This window comes from Mauremys mutica, chromosome 1 (genome assembly GCF_020497125.1).
Source record: "Mauremys mutica isolate MM-2020 ecotype Southern chromosome 1, ASM2049712v1, whole genome shotgun sequence".
Lineage (NCBI taxonomy): Eukaryota > Metazoa > Chordata > Testudines > Geoemydidae > Mauremys > Mauremys mutica.
This window is the reverse complement of record NC_059072.1, coordinates 300,382,392-300,401,856: the sequence shown is the minus strand read 5'-3', so window position 1 is coordinate 300,401,856 and position 19,465 is coordinate 300,382,392. Positions and strand designations below refer to the sequence as shown.

General features: G+C 41.3%; 1 long non-coding RNA gene across 1 annotated transcript; it reads left to right on the top strand.

Annotated features, from left to right (window-relative positions):
* The first annotated feature begins 6,129 nt into the window (after positions 1-6,129).
* On the top strand, positions 6,130-18,198 carry LOC123348686. Its single transcript, XR_006573241.1, has 3 exons — positions 6,130-6,323; positions 9,905-9,997; positions 17,868-18,198. It is a non-coding gene; the product is annotated as an uncharacterized LOC123348686 (long non-coding RNA).
* Positions 18,199-19,465: the final 1,267 nt, after the last annotated feature.

The following is a 19,465-nucleotide window of genomic DNA, read 5'->3' as shown; positions in this document are numbered from 1 at the left end:
AAAATTTGCTCTTGTTTCTGAGAGGTACAGGCCTGCCTCAGTCTCTTAAATCACTTGAAATAATTCAGTAATTCCATCTGGAGAGAAGATAATTCTAAAAGTAATGCATCACTGAGTTGTTTGTGCAACTTTGAAGGCTGAGGTATTTCAGGTCTCTCAGTCAAGTCTATGGGAAGTGCACTATGATGGATCCAGTCCTAAGTGCAGTCTTTTAAAGTCTGGTCTTTTTGTTCTTTCTTCACTTCAGGTTTTTGTTTAGACCTCTGTAACTTGTCCTACAATGTGACTGGAATTCCTCTCTTGCTACTCCCTACAACTTCCTTCCTATGTGCAGAACAGTGGTTGTACTGGTCCATTGAATTTCTAACATGGAATTCTCCATGCCATGGAATGCTATCTCTGAACTACCCATCCAGGCATCACTTACTCCTCATTTAAAATCCCTCCTCAAGACCCACTTCTATTCATTGACCATGGAATTCTGCTTAAAAATCAATTATTTTATGGTGTTTGATCACAAAGGGAAAAATCTTGAGCTCATTTACATTGAAGTCACTCCAGATTTACATCAGAGTAAATGACAGAAGAAATGAGGTCAATTAACATGTAACTGCCATAAAGGTTAACAATCTAACTTTGCTCTCAGTTATGCCGGAGTCATTCCATAATGATTTTTATGGCATTACTCTGGATTTGTAAAGGTTTGTGTGAGTAGAATCCTATGTTTCAGAAGTTGGTGTTATATATTTTTAAAAAGAATAAAAGGAAGGAAGACATTCCGCAGTCATTTGGTTTGCAGTAATGGCACATCACTGTTTCTGGATCATTTTTTCGAGAGTGTTGGAAATATGAAGAATATGCTGATGCTTTTATTAATCTGAAAAATAAACATAGACATGTATTTATTGCATTACTGCTGTGCTCCAAATATGCCATGTGGTGTACACTCACGTAAAAGGAGACAGCTCCAGTCCCAAAGAGCTTGCAATCTCTAAAGGCAAGCAACAGACAAAGAGTGGGAAGAGGGATAAAAATGTGCAATAGTTAAAAATATATATCAACTCTCCTTTTACATAACCATTATAAGAACATAAGAACGTCCGTACTGGGTCAGACCAAAGGTCCATTTAGCCCAGTATCTGTCTACCGACAGTGGCCAATGCCAGGTGCCCCAGAGGGAGTGAACCTAACAGGCAATGATCAAATGATCTCTCTCCTGCCATCCATCTCCATCCTCTGAAGAACAGAGGCTAGGGACACCATTCTTACCCATCCTGGCTAATAGCCATTTATGGACTTAGCCACCATGAATTTATCCAGTTCCCTTTTAAACATTGTTATAGTCCTAGCCTTCACAACATCCTCAGGTAAGGAGTTCCACAAGTTGACTGTGCGCTGCGTGAAGAAGAACTTCCTTTTATTTGTTTTAAACCCGTTGCCTATTAATTTCATTTGGTGACCCCTAGTTCTTGTATTATGGAAATAAGTAAATAACTTTTCCTTATCCACTTTCTCAACATCACTCATGATTTTATATACCTCTATCATATCCCCCCTTAGTCTTCTCTTTTCCAAGCTGAAGAGTCCTAGCCTCTTTAATCTCTCCTCATATGGGACCCTCTCCAAACCCCTAATCATTTTAGTTGCCCTTTTCTGAACCTTTTCTAGTGCTAGAATATCTTTTTTGAGGTGAGGAGACCACATCTGTACACAGTATTCGAGATGTGGGCATACCATGGATTTATATAAGGGCAATAATATATTCTCAGTCTTATTCTCTATCCCCTTTTTAATGATTCCTAACATCCTGTTTGCTTTTTTGACCGCCTCTGCACACTGCGTGGACATCTTCAGAGAACTATCCACGATGACTCCAAGATCTTTTTCCTGACTCGTTGTAGCTAAATTAGCCCCCATCATATTGTATGTATAGTTGGGGTTATTTTTTCCAATGTGCATTACTTTACATTTATCCATATTAAATTTCATTTGCCATTTTGTTGCCCAATCACTTAGTTTTGTGAGATCTTTTTGAAGTTGTTCACAATCTGCTTTGGTCTTAACTATCTTGAGTAGTTTAGTATCATCTGCAAACTTTGCTACCTCACTGTTTACCCCTTTCTCCAGATCATTTATGAATAAATTGAATAGGATTGGTCCTAGGACTGACCCTTGGGGAACACCACTAGTTACCCCTCTCCATTCTGAGAATTTACCATTAATTCCTACCCTTTGTAACCAGTTCTCAATCCATGAAAGGACCTTCCCTTTTATCCCATGAGAGCTTAATTTACGTAAGAGCCTTTGGTGAGGGACCTTGTGAAAGGCTTTCTGGAAATCTAAGTACACTATGTCCACTGGATACCCCTTGTCCACATGTTTGTTGACCCCTTCAAAGAACTCTAATAGATTAGTAAGACACGATTTCCCTTTACAGAAACCATGTTGACTATTGCTCAACAGTTTATGTTTTTCTATGTGTCTGACAATTTTATTCTTAACTATTGTTTCAACTAATTTGCCCGGTACCGACATTAGACTTACCGGTCTGTAATTGCTGGAATCACCTCTAGAGCCCTTTTTAAATATTGGCGTTACGTTAGCTAACTTCCAGTCATTGGGTACCGAAGCCGATTTAAAGGACCGGTTACAAACCTTAGATAATAGTTCCGCAACTTCACATTTGAAGTTCGCATTCTTAAATGGAGCAAAGAGTCTTGTGGCACCTTATAGACTAACAGACGTTTTGGAGCATGAGCTTTCGTGGGTGAATACCCACTTCGTTGGATGCATCACCCACCAAAGCTCATGCTCCAAAACGTCTGTTAGTCTATAAGGTGCCACAAGACTCTTTGCTGCTTTTACATATCCAGACTAACACGGATACCCCTCTGATACTATTCTTAAATGGGTGATTTCTTCTTCTTTATTGTTTGTATTGCAGTAATACGTAGGACTCCAGTCATAGACCAAGGTCCCATTTTGCTTGGCACCGTAGAAACACAACACGGACAATCCCTGCTGCAAAGAGCTTACAGTCCAAATATAAGACAAGACACAGCAGATATAACAAACAGACGGGGAGCACAAGGTAACAATGAGACAAAATTGCTAAGCATGAAAAACAGCTGTCTCCACACACCATCTGCATAACCATTCCTGTAGGCATTATGGAAGAAAGTGATCCTGAGTATGTATTTGAAGGATGAGAAAGCAATAGCATTATGGGCCACGCACTAGCGTGAAAAAAGCTGAAAATGCCTTATTCTTTTCTATAGCAGTTCTCCACTATTTTTTCCTTAATGCTATCTCCATTTACTTCCCTGATATAATCCTCTTTCTAGTCCCACTCTCTGTATTTATTAGCTAGATAATCCATCTTTACCATACTGCCAGTGCCATGATTACAAATCCTGTAGGTTCTCAAACTGACTATAAAGCAAAACTCTTTTAAGAGCCTCAGGATGGTGACTGGTTGCATAAAGCAGATTATTCCTGTCTGGGGTTTCCAGAAAATTGTTGTATTCTACTTATTATCTGCCTTGGAAATGAAAACATCAAGATAGTTTATCTCTGAAATACTACACTTTACAGTATATGAGACCAAAAACTTAATAGCATCATGAATTTCATATAAAATAACAATACATTTATCCAAGAGAGCTTTCTCCCTATTCCACATCATGAAAACATAGTCAATAAACCTATACACCATTGCACCATATAAACTTATTAAAAATCCTTGATTGACTGAACTAATCTTTTTTCAGTATAGCCTAGAAATACGTAAGCATGGCATAGTAAGGCACCACATAGGGAACCATGTCTATGTCCCCCTTCTGAAGAGACAAGCCAATTGGTCTTTTATAGCTATTGACCAGCTTTGGCTGTCATTTAAATCTATGCAATTGCATGGACTACAGGGGAAGAATTAAATGATGTATTATTTCAATCAACAAAAGATGGTCTCCCCTTGAGATCATCAGAAGAGCCCATGGTTAGATTCCATCCAGACCTTAATTTTAGATATTTATATGTTTTATACCTGAACACTTCTGTACTTATGTGGGGGCAAATAAGGAATAACTATTTTGAAGTCAATGGATTTACATGGAGTGAAAACACATGTGAGTGAGAGGAAAATTTGGTACATAGATTTTTTTTTACATGCTAAATTCAACTAATGACGTATCATGGTTTATTCTCCATGGCTTATTCATGATCTTTATTTTTAAATGCTGGTTCAGAGTGTCCTTGGCTACAGTGGGGTTGCACAGAGTAAAACAGAGCAGAAAATGACCCACTTGCTTTAATATACTAATTTAGTTTATCTATAAATTATTCATTAGCATTGTCATAATGCCCTCCTTCAAGTCCCTCTGACAGGTCACTTCTTCAGGCAACCCTTTTACCTCTAACCATGCCCCCTTGACTTCACCCCTCATCTTACTAACTCAGCTCATATTGCAATGTAAGCAACATTTAGAACAACAACATCCAACACTTCCCATACAACAACAGTGAAGGGTGAAAGGCTGACCCTGTTGCAGTCAATTCTGCCTGTTTAGAATGTAAGCGTTATCAGGTAGGGATCTTGCTCGTTATAGCTGTACATCACCAAGTAGACATTGGAATAATTATAATTAATAATAATAATGATAAATAATGGGTCCAATCCTTAGAGATGTTGAACACTTGCAACTGCCCTCATCAGGAACTGACTAATAATAAATAATACCATGAAAATAATATCATAATCAGTTCTTTTCATTACTGTAATCGTCATTCTACTGCAGTACTTCTTTCCCTTTACTTATTACATGCATATGCCTCAAACTGTGTTAGGTGTTCACATATGATATATATGTACAGTCAGAACCATTAACGTCTTTTACTGTTCTGCACAAGTTTTGGGTCACTTTCTACAGGAACTCAAGAATTTTAGAGCTCCTCTACTTGGCAATAATGCAGTTAGGTGACCAAGAATGTAGGTGTCCCTCAAAATATTAAAGTGAAAAATAACAAGAAAGCATTTTGCCAATTTTATAAGGTTATTTTAATTGTGGCTTGTGGCCTATGTGTAATGAGTTAGTGGTTTCATTTAATTGCTAAATGGCCCAGTATACACATCACAACTGACATTATCTTCTCACCCCTGGGAGGTTCATAGAATTATAGATTTTAAGGCCATAAGGGACAATAATAATCAAGAGTGACCGCTTGCATAACATAAGTTATAGAACTTCATCTAGTAATTGCTGCATCCAGTCCCTCCAGATCAGAGCTGAGGCCCAAGTGAGTGGTGGGGAAGTTTGCTCCACCGTTGTCCAGGTGAACCTTCTCTGTGGATACACACAGGACTTCATTTTCCAAGGCTGTCAATCAGGCATCTTTCACAAACACAAAATTCACTTTTGTAAAAAATGGGCAATTACCCCATCATTATCTGCCTTTGCTAACTGCTATTTCAGTGAGTCCCTCATGTGAAGTTATTACATCACAGTCAATTGAAAGAAATTAAATTGCAATCACTTGGTTTTTAACATTGTTGGAAGCTCAAAGGACTGTGTTACTTGTAGTTACAGCATTTTCCTATAGTTTGTTTGGAATCTTAGGAGACAATGCTTTCACCAATACACCTGGTTTATCTGTCTGTAGAATAGCTTCACTTCTTCAGCTCATCAATTTCAGTAATTCTAGCCAATAAAAAAACAAAACAGAGAAACTGCACAATAGCTCCCCTGCCATGTAGCAAAATGTGTTTTTTTTCGATTGCTGAGAACTAGTGAATTCCTAGGGGATTCATGTATAAGTGTTTACAAACACGTGTCAATGAACTCATTGTTGCCTGAATTATTAACAGAACTGGTATTGTTCTAACATGAGGATAATGAGCACAATTATGAAAGGAAGATAGAGAGGTGTAAGAATATACTAACAGGGTAAGAAAAATATGAACACTTGTTTTAGGACTTGTTTAATACTGTTTCATTGTTGCAAAGGCCCCTAAAATAATAATGTTAAGGAAGAAACAGTGACATTACTTGAAATACAGTAGGGAAAATAGAATGGAACTTTGGCAACAATGCAAAATTCCCTCAGAATGTATTCATTTGGGAACCAGGGGAACTTTCCTGTGTACAGTGCTATTAGCTTAGCAACTAAATACTTCTATGTAAAAATGGAGGGCAATTATAAATATGTGCCCATGTTTCAGTGAATCTTTTGAAAAGATTTTGGCACCCAGACTTCAATTGCATGGGCCTGATTGTGATCTCACCCTCATATTCCTCTGGTATACATATTGCTACCTTTTTCTAGAGGTAAGGAGAGCGTAGAAAAACACGTTTTTATTTGTGCCACATTACTATTATGAAGCCAAAAGAATTTGGCTCAATCTGTAAAGATTTAGCTCATGCTTAACTTTACTCACTACGGGTAGTGCCACAGACACATGTGTAAGTCCTAACATATGCTCACAAATTACCGCAGGCCCTGGGACAAATCAGCCTCCCCACTAGCCTCCTCGCCATCTGCCTGGCGTGCCCAGCCACCACTTGCCTCCTCAGCCCTCTCCCCCGCCTGCCCACCTGTCGCTCACCTCCTCACTGCCTGCCTGCCGCTCGACTACTCACCCGCTGCTCACCTCCCTGCTAGTCTCTTTGCCAGCCGTCCGGCGCACCCCTCTCCCCTGTCCGCCTGACCTCCATTCTCTTGCTTGCCATCAACCCGCCTGCCGCTCACCTCCCCATTTGCCTCCTCACCCCGCTCGCCCAACCGCTTCACCTCCCCGCCCGCTTCCAAACCGGAATATCGGGACAAATGGCGTCCTGATTGCACTTTGGTTGGGACGTGGGACAAAGGGCTAAACATTGGGGCAGTCATGATTTTTATCGAAGTGTGGGGCCCGGGGCGGTCATCCCAATTTGCCATACCCAAGGGACAGCTCTGCAAATTTATTATAGTGAGAGGGAACTTTGGCCTGTGGTTTTTTGGTTTTGTTATTCCTGAGAAGGACAGCGCTGAAGTATGCAGCTCACTGACAATGCATGTGTAGACATACCCTTATTGACCAAAGCCCCCATCTTATCCAAGAATGATGTTACAAGTAAATCATTTCAGGAACTAAAACATAATTAACAGAAGTTTCATATTTTAGCAGTAGAGAGACAAGGTGGGTAAGGTAATATATTTTATTGGACCAACTTCTATTGGTAAGAGAGACAAGTTTTACACTTTGTAAGCTCGAAAGCTTGTCAATAATGGTATGTCTACATATGCATTGTCAGTGAGCCTCCAAGCCTGAGTTGATGGACTCGGGTTTGCGCTACTGCATTAAAAATAGCTGTGTAGACCGTGTTCTAAAGTTGCAGCTCGGGCTCTGAAGCCCACCCCCTTCTCTAGGCTTCAGAGCTCAAACTCCAATCCAAGCTATAGCACCTACACAGCTATTTTTTGTACAGTAGTGCAAGCCTGAGTCTGTTGACCTAGGTTCGGAAGGGCACTGCACCAAGCTGTGTAGACATACCCTTTCAGTTTTCAGAACCACAACAGATACTAAAAATCACAGAAATGTTTGTTTACAATTTTTTCTTTTAAAAAAATTTCATGTTAGTGGCCCCTAATTGCTGACTCTAGCTATGCTCTATGGTTGATGTGTACAATATATCTGAAATGCAGTTAAGTGATGAAGGAAAACTGGCAAGCTAACATGTTAAAGTTAGGCATGTTTGAAGAACAGGTGTCTTATCTAGGTACCTAAATGTGGATTCATATACTGGGTTTACTTGTATTTGGTTCCTGATTCAGCAAAGCCTTAAATATGTGCTTAAATTCTTTGTTGGATCAGGACCTATATAAAAGTAAAGACTGATTTTATTGAAGGGCCGGAGCAAAAAGTTCTTCCACGGGCTGGAGAACACTCTGGGCCAATCTTTGCTCTCAGAATACTTCAGTACACCTCCACTGACTTTGGCTTTGTATGTTGCGTATGGTCCTGAACATCAGTGTGATGCTTCTTTCAGACTGTGCTTATCAAAATTATGGGCTTTGTAACAGAGTGGCTAGCCCTTCTAAGGGCTGGAGGCGTGAGGCTAGCGAAAGCTAGTTACTAACTGGAACACCTGAGCAGCGAGCAGGTGATTCCTCTCTAAAGAGCTGCAGAGAGTTAGAAGGCTCCTGCAGATTGCAGAGACCAGATGACTGCAAGAGAGTTTGGGAGACAAGGAGGAATTAGACTCCAGCCAGGGAGGGCTGGATGTGCCCTGGTAAAAACAGGGCAATGAACTGGACTTTGTGGAGTTTATTTTGGGACTTGGAGTTTTGTTTGCAACATTGCTAGTCAATCCAGTCCCTAAGGAAGGGTATTTGTTCAGAGAGAAGCTGTGTGGAGTTTATTAAGGAGCCAAGAAAGAAGACAAAGTGAGGCAGGGTGCCACAGGGCCACCTTGGCCATGAGGGGGAATGCAGATGGCAGCCAATCCTACAATAGTCTTGAACCTGCAAACTTACATGAGGGACAATGCGGCGGAGGGAATAGGGCTGCTGGCTTGTGACTCAGAAGACATGAGGTCTCGTCTTGCATCTGCTACCTGCATGCCAGGTGACCTGGGACAAGTCACTGCTACTCTCTATGCCTATTTTCTTATCCCTAAAATGGGGATGATAATGAGATTGAGGTATGGAAAGCACTATATAGGTAAGATATTCAACTACTTTTGTGAGGAAGCTTGCAGCAGTCAGCCCCATGCTATGAAACGCAAACAGCAATCAAGTATTCTTTTATTTTAGCTAGACTGTAGATCATATAACACCTACAGAATCAAATTAGAGAAAGTCACCATAAACATTAAATAAAAGCACTTAAATAGTTTGCTTAAAACTCTTTGGGCCAGGTTCTCTACATGATTATAGGACCTTTGTGCTACTCTGGTTGTGCAAATGGATCATACTCATTGGTGTATCTGGGGTGGGGAAGGTGGGGAGCTGCATGATATAGAGAAGGATGGTCTCGTGGTGAGGGTGCTAGCTTACGATGACAGAGACTCCTGATTCCCTGTTCTGGCACAAGCTTCCTGGCTGACCTTTGGCAAGTCATTTAGTCTCTGCAATGGGGATAATAGCTCTACCCTATCTCACAGGAGTGTTGTGAGGATTAATACATTGAAGACTGTGAGCTGCTCAGCTACTACAGAATGAGAGTGGGGGCACATACATACCTGAGACAGAGAGTGTGAAGGATTATAGACAGTTCATGTTGGAGTTCCACTATGCCTATATTCCACCGGTGTAGGGAACATTATGGTCCCAATGCTAGTAGCATAAATTAGAACAGCCCAGCAGCTGTTGGGGTTTGAGCCTGCTCTGAGATTCTGGGGGATTTCAATGGTCCCCTGAAGTCCCTCCATCCCTCCCTTTGTTCTGTAATTAGCAGAGGAAAATTTAGCCCAGTCTGGAAGAGAATCTAGCTCTTTACTGTTTCTCAATAATCAGGCAATCCCTTCTTCAAATCCTTTATTAAAACACATCTTTTTCATGAAATATTTCAACAATGGCCCCTGCAGTATGTCTCCATCACCTTCAGATTGCACCATCTTCCAAAGTATTGTGTGTCTGAACTGTTTCTCTGTTTGAGCTAGATCCCATAAGCCTACAGGCAAGGGCATTAAGTTGTTAAATGTTAGTACAGTGCCAAACATGCCGTTGGCGCTGATTATATACTGAATGATGAGAATAGTTATCCTCTAACTGAGATCCTAATTATACTTCAGTTACAAAAGAAAAATTAAGTCAACTCTTCTTTGTATGGGCTTGGATAAATCCTAGAAAACTGTCTTAACCTACATCTCCTGGAGTGTTGCCTTTCACACTCATCTGATGATTTTGTAATCTGAATTTCTTCCAGAGAATCTCAACATTCTAGAGCGTCCTTGAAGATACAAGTCCCTCGGGCTTCCCAAGCTACAAGATTACGCAGCACACCAGTTTGTTTCGAAATGTTAGTTTTATTGTTTGTTTTATTACACTTATGACAGTTTGTGAGGGGCTATAGTATTAGCTTTACGAGAAGAGTAGCTTTCTGCCTCCAGCAGATACTGTCAATAGACACTGCATGAAAATATACAATGAACATCGCTGTAGTGTCTCCAAAAATGATGATGGAAAGCTGACTTACAAGTGTAAGGGTATTTTAGAGGATACCCACAGGTTCTGGTGAGTGGTTTGTAATTTACTCTGCAAAATCAGTCATTTAAAAAAAAATCCGCTACAGTAGTCTATGCTACTAACAGGGGTTAATGGAGGGGGGAGGAGAGACATTGAAATACTACTCAATTATTTAATTTAAAAATGGAGGGAGATTCTAAATGTGTGCTGATATTTCAGTGACCCTTTTGGAAAGGTTTTTGCACCCAGACTTCAGTTGGATGACAGATTGTGATCTCACCCTCGTTTTCCTCTGCTGTACCACCAGCATAAATGAGAGGAGAATATAGGCTTCGGTGTGTTGGTCAGAGGTACCCAGCTACCTGCCAATAATTTGTGAAAATCATGGGCCAAGCTGCAATTTAGGAAAAGAAAAACCAACAAAACCTATGCTGGTACAATGCCTCCTCAGGTGGCCCAATGTTCAGACGGACTCTTTGGATATACCATAGTAAACATGATTGTTATTTGAAGAAAAAATGGGAGCTGTGTCAATTGTCTCAGGAATTTTTTTTAAGGGTGTAGCTGTTGTCAAAACTGTACTGTAAAACCCTAGTCACTGGCATTACAAGCACTATCCAGTGTTGTACGCAGTGTTATTGTAGCCATTTTAGTCCCAGGATATTAGAGAGAGATATTACCTCACCCACTTTATCTCTCTGTCAGCGCTATCCAGGTCTTTTAGCTGAAATATGGGACCCACAAGATAAAGGAATGTGGCAGAAACAATGCTTTTTATGCAGTAAGTTCTTGTCCTTGCAAAGAAATGGCCTTGAATGTCTGGCGGTGGGGCTGAGTAAAAAATCCTAATCTGAGGAATAATGTTGAGTTACATTCTAATGTTTGCCAGTTGTTTTGCTGTGACCAAAAGATAAAGTTCTACCTGGAAAAAGGGATTTGACTGGCTGACCTCATCGTTTTTGTGCTACACCAGCTATCACACCTGATCCTGCCAAATTTTACTCACACAATACTTCAGTGTGTAAATTGTGTAAAACAGTGTGGACTAGTTGCATGAGGTAAGAGCAACCAGGATTAAATGCTTTATAATAGTTTGCTCTTGTTACGTTGCTGAATCCTGAGTGATGGAGAAGCGCAACAAATAACGGCATAAAGTAATTACTGCTTAAGTGCAACCATCATTTGAAAGCATACATTGCTGTAGTTACGGCAGAAGACTCAGCTGACAAGTTGTCCTTAGCCGACAGAAAAAAGGAATGTTTAACACAAAAGGATTGAGTCATTGACCCAGCTTGATCCCTGTTTCAAAGGCAAATCTGAAAGCGTTCTTCAGTGGGCTTCACACATCGATCACTACAAAGAAGCTCCCATGAATGACAGCCCAGCCCATGTTATTGTTCTCTTACACTTCCTTTCTGCCGTTTCCCTCCTGCTCTGCTTCTAGATAAAAGCCAGTAATTTAGTCCTCTAAAATAGATACTCAAAATCTGCACAAATTCCTCAAGAAATATATACATTGTAGAGGGACTATTTCTTTCTTTAAACTTTATTAGATTTTCACAGAGTAAATATAAAGAAGAGAAGTAGAAAAAATGTGTACGCACTCACCCACTTTCATTGCAAAATTTAAATGAAATCATACCCCTCCACAAACAATCCAAACACTCTCCATTTATGCTTCTTGTGGGAGTGATGATGATTTTATCATCAAAGATAAGAAGAATAATCGTACAATATTCTACTCAGTCAAAAATGTACTTGTCTTAAGCATGGTTGAGTGAGTACAATTTTATATGGTGATTTTAGATATAGGAAATTTAGGATAATTGTAGAGTATCATACAAGTTTTAATGGCAGGAGGTGGATTGGTAACATTACTCACAGAGCCACAAGTGAAATACATAGGTCAACCTAAATGAGTGCTGTTAAAACTTTTATAACACACCATGTCTTTGTGCATTATGTATACGCCACTTACCTTGCAGAAAAACTAAGGCCTGGGAGTTTTGGGGAGCAGAGGAGTATTTAGTATTCTCCAAGTAGAATATTGTATGCTACAATAATAACTATAAAGCCAGGTGCCTTAGTTACCACAGGTCCCACTCTACAGGGCTGCGATAGAGAAATTAAAACTAAAAAATGTACAGCGCCTCCTGAAAATGAACTATAGAACTGGTCAAAATTTTTCATCCATGGGAAATGTTTGTCTTCAACATTTTTTCCAATTTGTTTTTTTCAATTAAAATCCAAAGTTTTTTTGTAGAAACATTTCTATGAAAATGAAAATTTTGTCTTTTTGGAAAACAGTTTTCATTGGGAAAATAAATCCTTGAGTCACTCAGCCAAATAGCTCTATTACATAAAAATGTTACAAATTAAAGTACTTTATCTTGGTCCCTTCCAGGCCTTGAATCAAGTGCATGTTCCATTTGGGAAGCTGGGAATCCCTTCTTCTCAGAGGTATGCAGCTGTTTCTAGCCTGAAGAGCTGCAGGATTGGAAAGTTGAGAGATTTCTATGCATTTCATTTCAAACAAAATCACCAAACAAACAGAAGTTCAGATTGATGACCTCAACTCTGATGCTTTCTTATACAGACTTATATTATGCAAATTCACTAACAGTTAAGAGAAATACGTTATACAGATATGGGATCCATTACTCAGTCAGGTCTCCTTGTATTTTACTGACAACTTTTGGCATCAGCATTAGAAATTATTCCCAATCTTCTATTAATTTCCCCCACTTTTCATGTTTATATATAAGGGAAGAAACACTCTGGACACAGTTCACATCAACTCATTATTTTTAATCTTACTCTTTTTTCCAGTTTTACAGTATATTTGAAAAATTGGTTCCATCCAATTTCTATATATTTAAAACATTATATTTCCACTCTAACAATCCATTCTAGATGTCAGCTGCCAATCCTTATTCTGCTATCCCTATCCAATGCCTGGATTTGTTCTATGATTTTGGCCTTCATGCAGTGGCAGCCAGAACTTAATATGGAATACATTTGGTTCAAAGGCAGCCCAGCTTTACCAGCAGATCCAGAAAGATACCACACTCTGGCTGAGTAGTAGGAGCAGCACTAAGCTTATCTCAGCTGGAGATCATTCTTTGCAGATTTTATACTTATCTTAATTCTTGTTACCTGGTATGGGAACATCCTTCTCATATGTTTTTTTTTATCTTGCACTTAGGGGGAAAAAATCAATAGCGCTCAGTAAATCAACAGATTTATCCTTCTGACTGACATGCTCACTTCTGACTTGCTTCATCTGGCACATGTTTATATTATTAACAACAGGATCCCTGTTATAAAGTGGATGAATGCTAATGTTCATTCAGAACAGATGCACTTTATGTGACAACTTCTGAATCATTGCCTTTTATACATCAAGCAATTCAGTACAAAGTTGGCTGTCAGTTGACACAGTTACTTCAGTCATCCTACAGAAGATTAGTATCCTTCAGTACCAACAATATCTTCTTAATTTTTACTATATCTATTGCCAGACAACTCTGTTTTTGCTTTTTTGTTTTTAGGGGCATCAGACAAGATGCAGTACAACCCATTAGCAGCTCACTTAGACTGGAACACTATATCTCTTTCTATATTTCTCTTACTGATAAAAGGTGCACAGATAATGATCTTTTTTTCATCAAGGTATGAAAAGCTCTGGATCCGGCAGGCTCCCAGTTTTTACTTTCATTCTAATTACCCTGAGAAAATAATGTATAGACTTTAGCTGCCTCCCACCCAAGAGATGTTTAATTTCCCAAATTCAGTCTTTATAATTTGTAGGCTCCTAGGCCAGAAGGGACATCCCTTGCCCAGGCCACTTCCTGCAGCCCCCATTGGACTGGGATGGCGAACTGCGGCCAGTGGGAGCCGCGATTGGCCGAACCTGCCGACGCGGCAGGTAAACAAACCGGCCTGGCCCACAAGGGTGCTTACCCTGGTGAGCCGCGTGCCACAGGTTGCCAACCCCTGTATTAGACAGTGTTCTACCTTTCTCCGCTAGAGTGAAGAGCCCATTATGGTTATGTAACACAGCGGTCACTCACCGCCATGGCATCTCCTGCTGGTTACCTCAGGAATTAGCTCATCCCAGCCTCGGAGTGCTTCCTGCTGGCCAGTGTCTCCCTACGGGTACCTGTTTCCTAGTCAATCTCCACCACTGTGCTTCAGGCCCTGTGTCCCTCACCGGCCCATGGTGCCCCTTCTTTTGGGTACTGCCCCACTGCAGTACCCTCACATTCGGGGTCCCAGTCCTCCCTTCTCCAGGGAACCCCAATACCCTAAGCCCACCTCACCTCAGTGTCCCACTGCCAGTCTTCATCTAGCTCCTTCCCTAAGGGGCGAACTGTAGTCTGAAGTGAACACTCATCATTGGCCAGGGAATTGGACCTGCTGCCTCTTCCTTCCTTGGCTGTCTCCCCACAGCCCTAATACCTCTTCTGACCCTGACAGCAAGGCCTCTGCCTGGGGGTTTTCCAGGCTGGAGCTCCTCCAGCTCCTCCTGCCCTTCCTCAGCACTGCACCATCCAAGGTACTCTTTGTTCTTTCAGGCAGCCAGGTCCATCTCTCTCTACCTCCTCTTCTAATCTGCCACACAGAAGGGGGACCATGGAATGGGATAAGCTGGTCAAGTTGTGGGCCAACAGCTAGCAACAGCAGCAGGCTTCACAACTCCAGCAACAGCAACAACTGCTGTAGTAGCTAGGGACCCAACAACAACAACTCATTCTGGAGTTGGGGGGGTCCAATTACAGGAGCAATAGTGGCAGTATGCTCAGGCGTGATACCGGCACTGGCTCCCAGTCTGCTGCTCCGACTCACCAAGATGTGGTCGAGGGATGACCCCAAAGTATTCCTGATTACTTTTGAATGTGTTGCCTCTGTGGCCAGGTGGAACCTGGCACAATGGGCCAATCTCTTGGCTCTCCACTTGACGGGGGCCACCCAGGCAGCCTACCATGCCCCCCTAGATGAAGGGGCCTGCGACTACTGGATGGTGAAGACCGCCATTCTGGATGCATTGGATATTACCCCAAGACATTTTGATGGCATTTTTGGGGGAAAACGTATCCACAAGGCGCCTGACCCTGAGTGGTTACACAGGAACTGAAAGATGCCTGTTGGTGCTGGTTACAGCCGGATCGACACTCCGCTGCTGAAGTCATGGATCAGATAGTGGTCAAACAGTTCCTGCACATTCTCCCATCCCAAGGCTGAACGTGGGTGATGAGGCATCACCCTACCAATTTGAGTGCCACTGTGCAGTTGATGGAGGACTTCATGGCAGCAGAGAACTCAGTGACCCCTGTAGTGACCCCAGTGGTTCAAGTCCCGGCTGTGCCATGTGACCATCGAGCCTCTGGACAGACTCTACCCAGCAAGGAGGGCCAGAAACACAAGTCTCTTCTTGGATCCACCCCAAGAATTTCCAGGCCACCTCGCAGTCAGGGGTTTGGGGAGTGGACGACAGAACCCGAGGCAAGAACTCCTCAAGCCCCAATGCCACAAGGAGGCCCAATAAGGCCCCTCTGAAGTAGGGTCTTGTTATGCCTGTGGCCAATTTGGGCATTTCCAGAGACAGTGCCCCAAGATGTTCCTATAGCTAGGTACGCAGTGACTTGTATTCTTTCTTATTTACCACTACCCCCAATATTTGTGTCATCTGCAAACTTTATCAGTGATGATTTTATGTTTTCTTCCAGGTCCTTGATAGAAATATTAAATAGCATAGATCCAAGAACTGATCTCTGTAGGACCCCACTAGAAACACACCGACTTGATGTTGATTCCCTGTCTATAATTACATTTTGAGACTTATCGGCTGGCTTTTAATCCATTTAATGTGTGCCATTATAACATTCTAGTTTTTTTAATCAAAAAGTTGCAGTACCAAGTCAAACGCCTTACAGAAGTCTAAGTATATTACATCAACACTACTTGTAGTGTGATAAAAAGAGATATTTGTAATCTCATAAAGAAGATATCCAGTTAGTTTGACTGGATCTATTTTACACAAAGCTATGTTGATTTTCATTAACTTCATTTCTCTCCTCTAATTATTAATCAAGACTCAAATCAGCTATTCCATTAACTTGCCTAGGATTGATGTCAGACTGATAGGCCTATTATTATTTGGGTTATCCCATTTACCATTTTTAAATATCTTCCAGTCTTTTGGAACTTCTCCAATGTTGCAAGTCTTATTAAAAATCAACATTAATGGTCCAGCAAGCTCCTCAGCCTGTTCTTTTAAAACTCTTGGATGCAAGTTATCTGGACCTGTTGATTTAAAAATGTCTAACTTTAGTAGCTGTGTGTAATGTCCTCCTAAGATACTAGTGGAATGCAAAGAGTGTTACAATCATCATGAGGTATGACTACAGCATCTGTTTTTCTCCCAGTACAGAATGAGAAATATTTACTGAACACTTCTGCCTTTCCTGCATTATTATTCATAATTCTACCATTTCCATCTAGAAGTGGACCAATATCATTATTAGGACTCTTTTTGTTCCTAATATACTTTTAAAAGTCCTTCTTATTTTCTGGCCAACAGAGCTAAGGACATTTCTCCTTGTGTCTCTTTGCTTCACTTATAAATTTTCTATTCCCATTTTTTCTTCACATTTTTATGATTACATTCTTTCTCCCAGCTGATTTGACTTACAATTGTCTTCAGCTTTGTTCCACTGGCCTGTTTAAAGAACCAAGTGTATAGAAATTACTGGCTTGGACTTGTTTGCACAAAGTCATGATCACTTATACCTAAACTACCAGTAATTTTTAATTCTGTGATCAATTCCTTTTTATCTGTCAAGACGAGGTCTAATATAAAATTCCCCCATCTTGGATGCAACACTCTTTGAGTTAGGAAATTGTCACCTATAATATCTGGAGATTATGAGGATGTTTTAGTACTGGCAGAATGAGACCTCCTGCATATGTCACTCAGATTGAAGTCCCCCATGATTACACAGCATTTTTTCCCCTAAACATAATAATCAGGTGCTTAAGGAGCTGGTTATCCTGTTTTCCACTGTGCTTTGGTGGTCTGTAGCATACACAAAGAAATACCCCATTTGGGGCTTTATCTGTTAGGACATTGATCCAGAAGCATTCAAGATTATTTTCTTCTGAGTTATCAGTGACTTGGAAACAGGTAATGCCATTTTTACATAGAGTACCACTCCCTCTCCCCATTTTCCCACTCAATCCTTCCTAAATAGTTTTTAACCATTGATTTTAGCATTCCAGTCATGCGAATCATCCCACCAGGTTTCAGTAGTACCAACTAGATTGATAATAATGACAAACACATGTTGAAGAAACATCCTGAAAGCAGTCTATACCTGTCAAGGAAGTGTTTTCTGTGCACACAGATAAAATCTATCCTAATCACAATATTCATTTTTCCAAAGCAACAGAACAACAAAATATTTCTCGAATTGCAGTTAATGATGACAGCTGGGAGAGTGAGTTTGTGGAAAAGCCCACTTCTAGAATCATATATTTCTTTTTATTCCTATTTCACTATATCTTGTGTAGATGAGTCTATATACATAATCTCACTTTCCAAAGAGGTTTCAGTGAAAATAAGGAGATACAAGACATGTTCACATCAGCAAAAAGTTTAGATTTTTCTAAAATAAATTCATGTCATATCTATGTCTGTGTAGCGAGGAGGCATGCCTCTCTCAGAGGTGGAAGCGGAGGGAACGCCGCAAGCCACTTGAGCCAGGAGGACCACACCCTGCGTGCCAGAGGCAGAGGGGTGGGACAGGAAGTGGAAGTATAAAAGGCTGGCCCAACAGCTCTGTTGGGAGGGAGCTGCTGAAGGAAACTGATGCTTCTTCCCTGCTGCTGGAGTGGGATGCCAAGGAGAACTGCTGCCACCCCAGGGACCAGCCTGAGCTTCTAGAGAGCCCTGCAACACCCAATGCTGAGGACCTGCTACTGCTACTCTTGGCAGTGTATCCCAGGGAGACTGAGGACAATTCCTGGATGCAGATACACCTGAAGGGGAGAGTAGGATACAGCCCAGGGGAACTGGGCAACAGTCTGGTTGGGAGCTGACCTGAAACAAGGTCAGTGTGTTGTGAGTGGATCCCTGTGGACCCAGTGGCAGAGCACTCTGCTGCTGCTAGGGCACTGGGCAAGGATGTGGTGGAGTTGGGTGGGCCCACCTACCCCCTGCCATGCTACCCCTGGGGTGACAGTACTCCCCTTCCTTAGGCAAGGAGGCCTGTGCTCCTTGGGTGTCCCTACCTGAGCCCCATAGACTGCGCTTGGTGCTCACGTGTGCCAGAGCCCTGCTTAAAGGTGGGGTGAACAGACTGCAACAGCTCTGCCTGATGGCAGGCCAGATCCTGGGCTGTCTGCTGCCCCACCTTGCTTAACAGCTGGCCAAATAGACTGATATCACTCTGCCTAGTTGCAGGCCAGAGCCCATACTGTTTAGGGCTCTGCCTCACTTGAAGTCTGGGGCCTGTTGAGAAACACTAAATCCCTCCCCCCCTTTTTTTTTCTTTGCTTGGAAAAGACTTCTAACAGACCAAACTGCAAGGAGGCATGGCCTCCCTCAGAAGCAGAGGGATGGCCATGCCAGCTTACAGTCTGCTATTACAAAACTCTGCATTGCTGTTACTTATAGGCTAAAATGTGTCTCTGGTGGCTCAGAGCATTCAGATTTTCAATTTTGCTTTTGTAGAAATAAAAACCAAAAGCATGTATATGATATAAAGTTAATTCATTGATATACCCCCCCTCCATCATAGATAGTAAGGTAACTGATGATTATCTATTTTACATGTATTGGGGCAAATTCACCCCGGTGTAACTCAATTGACTTCTGGCTCCACTGTGTATTACTCATAGGGTATTCAAATAAGACGGAACAGACCTAGTAAATGTACCACAGGGAAAACTCTTACACTGGCAGAGTGATGGACTATTATTTATTAGTTATTTAAGTGCTGCTAATGTGATAAATAGACCTACTAGGTCTTTTCTTACGTTCACGGCTATGACAAGGGAAACAAGTTACATGGCATTTTAGATTTTTAATAATAATTAATAATCAAATGGAAGTGTTTCCAGCAGATACCACTAAGGCTGCTTAATGAGTTGCTTTGCCCCCATACTTGCAGCAAATGAATGCACCACTACAATTAATTGGTTTTACTTTTAGTAAAGAGGCAATGTAAATGCTCTGAAGTCAGACTACTGCCAATAAAGTCACCCAGAGTGTTATATTTTTTTTAAATAATAACTAATA